The sequence below is a fragment of the Leptonychotes weddellii genome, chromosome 3 (assembly GCF_054177405.1).
Source record: "Leptonychotes weddellii isolate Sample4059 chromosome 3, ASM5417740v2, whole genome shotgun sequence".
NCBI classification, from domain to species: Eukaryota; Metazoa; Chordata; class Mammalia; order Carnivora; family Phocidae; genus Leptonychotes; species Leptonychotes weddellii.
Window position 1 is genome coordinate 103,066,470 of NC_138371.1, and position 2,861 is coordinate 103,069,330.

At 55.6% G+C, this 2,861-nt stretch overlaps 1 protein-coding gene across 2 annotated transcripts in view; it reads right to left on the reverse strand.

Moving 5' to 3' along the window:
- GJA3 (gap junction protein alpha 3) overlaps positions 1–2,169 on the reverse strand; it is a 16,022-nt gene extending 13,853 nt beyond the window's left edge. The window contains exons 1-2 of one of the 2 annotated variants that reach the window (XM_081814702.1): positions 1,998–2,169; positions 1,480–1,539 (exon numbers count right to left, since the gene is read on the reverse strand). The gene's annotated coding sequence lies outside the window, so the exon portion shown is untranslated. Of the gene's footprint in view, positions 1–1,479; positions 1,627–1,997 lie in introns of those variants that run through there. The other variant, XM_081814701.1, reaches the window with a different exon arrangement.
- Between the last annotated feature and the right edge of the window lie 692 nt (positions 2,170–2,861).

The window sequence follows — 2,861 nt, forward strand, 5'->3', positions numbered from 1 at the left end:
AAAAAAAAAAAAAGAAAAGGAACACAACTTAAAATGTAAATAACATTCAAGGAAATTGTGTCAAAATTCTTTTTCTTATTTGCAAACAGTGACATTTTGTTAACCACATTTCACTATCTTCAGATGGCTTTAAGCCTGTTAAATATCCACTGGTTAACCTAAATAGCATTGTTTGGTTTGTTATAGTAGTAAAGTTTTTGTGAATTACTTTACACTACAGTAACACGTGCATTGCCCTTGTGAGATGCTTATCTCAACATGGATCAAACTGCTGAGCCAGTGGAATATGTGCCAAATTAGCTGTTGTTCACTTTGAACACACTGACCCTTGGAAAATAAGTCCCCCCTTTTCCTCTTTAATCCTTTACTGTTTGTTTTGCAATACCTTTCACAGGACACTGATGGACTGTCAGTGAAGTGATGCACATATCATAAATCACCAATTTGAATTCTTGAGTAATATAAACCAAAGCATAATTCACGCCTCAGCTGTTTGTATGTAACCATCTTTAAGTGACATATTTGGCGGTATCTTGGTAAAGTAAAAACTGGAGAACTCCACTTGTCCCTAAAGTCCCAGTCACAAATATTCATGAACTGAGAGCTCTGCAAACTGGGATGAATTCTGCTCACTAGAGTGTAGACTGCAAGGCAAATACACCCGCGTCGCTGCAATTCACTGTGAGAAAAGCCCCTAAAAGAAGGGATTACTGTAGAATGCAGATAAGTGTTTTTCCACTGTTCTGTAAATTCTTTATACTCAAACACACCATAACAAGCATACGGGTCAAGAAATTAGATCGTGGTACTTATAACTAAAACGTTTCTAAAAAAAAGAAAAAAGAAAGAAAGAAAGAAAGAAAAAGAAAGAAAAAAAGAAATTTCAAAAACTTTCTTAAAGTAAGTAGGCGAGCCAACATCGTTCCTAAAAGACACCAACACAACTCTGTAGAAAGCGTGGCGATGCTAAACGCCAGCAGTTGAACTCCATTCCTTGCGGCTGTGGTATCTGTTGAGAATATTCAAGTATTTAAACAGTCCTTAAGATCCCTCAGATCTGAAGTTCTAGAACCACTCCAGCTTCCCCACTCAAGGGGGAAAACACCGTCAAGGAAACATTTTCAACCCAGCCTTCCGCCATCCACCAAAGAAAGCCATTACACAGCTAAGAACTGGCGCTCTGCAGAGATCTCCAGGAGCAAAGGAACATCAATTATTCCCAAAGTTTTCCAGAAAGTTTCCTGAGCCCCGCTCTCTAGCCCTGCCGCTCCCACCACTTCCCCAAGATTCCCGAAAGAATTCTAAGAGGCCGGGAGCCGCAAACGGGCAGCGGGGCTCGGGCTCCGGCTCGCTCCGCCCCGGCCCGCCCGAGCCCGTCTGGGGAGGTCGGAGGCGCCGGCGTCCCGCCCGTCCTTCCGCCCCGGGGTTGCCCCCGGCCGCCGGCGCCTGGGCCTCCGGGGCGCCCGGCCCTGCGCTTACCCCGCTCTGCCGCGGCGGCGACCCGGGTGCGCTCCTTCTCGAGCAGGGCTCCCGGCCGCTCTGAAAAGGAGAATTTCTCTTACACGTGCGGTGCAACTTAACGCGTGCGCCCCGCGCAAGGGCCCGGCCTCCCCGCCCCGGCGGCCATCCCCGCGGCCCCAGTGCGCCCCGCGCTCGGCGCCCCCAAGCCGCAGCCCGGGCCGCCGTGCCACGCCCCCGCCGCCTCCACCTCAGCCTGGGGGCCGCGCGGGGGCGGTGCCAGGGCGCTGCGCAAGGCCCCCGCCCCGCCGCCGGTCGGCGCCCCGCATTCTCGTCCCGCACGCGCACCCTGCCCCTAGTTCCCCATGCTGCACACCCACCTGCAGCCGCTTCCCGCCTCGCACCCGCAGTCCCCATCACGTCCCGCCAGCCTGCACCTGCACCGCACCTGCACCCCATCACCCCGCAACCGTATCCGCATTCCCACTCGCCCCTGCACCCCCCGTCACCCTGCAACCGTCCGGCTTTCCCACCCGCACCTGCATCCCGCGCCCCACCCACGGGAGCGCCCTCCTGCTCCGGATGTGGAGCAGGGGCTCTTTCCCGCCGCCGGGCTCCCGCGGGCCTCGCGTCTGTCTCCACTGAAAGCACAAGACCGACGAAGGGCGGGGGGCGAGGGCGAGCAAAGGACGCACTGGTTCCGTCCTGCCGGCTCCAGGGGCGCCCGTCGCGCGCACGTGCGCCCGCCCCGCGATCCAGCTCACGCCCGCCCTCGCAGGGCCGAGCCGCAGCACTGGGGGCGCTCCTGAGCCGGGGGATGCGTGGGCTTTGGGGCGTCTTGGGCCGCCGGGGGACGCGATTCTAGACAGCCAGCGCGGGGCACGGGCCACTGAGCAGGGGGTTCCCACGTAATCTGGCCGAATCTACCAGAGAAGAGCCGGGGCCGCAGCGTGGATGCTGTCGAGGGCCGCGCCCGGGCGGAGGCTGGAGCGCGTCCCGGGAAGGGAGCCGAGGAGCTATAAATAGTGGCCGCGAGCCTGGTTCCCGTCAAACACACTTAATTTAGCCGGCGGTCACAGGGATTCTTTTGTGTATGTGCGTGTGTGTGTTTTTTTTTAAAGAACTTGTTCCGATGCACTTGAGACTTGGCCCTGCCCGAGGTGACAGGGAAGGTGTCCCTGCAGGGCACTCATTCTCATTGGTGTTAGTGACCAGATGCTAGAGCAAGGCCTAGCCTGCTTGCCCAGACTGGGGTGAAGGTTTTAACATCTTCTTTCCTCCCCAGAGTTGGTATTGCACACACTTCAAAGCAAAGCCAACTACAAAAGGCCACCGAGCAAGGAAGGAATCCCATCCCTGTCTGTTATTGTCTCAACTCAGTTTAGGCGACTCTGTGTTCCCTC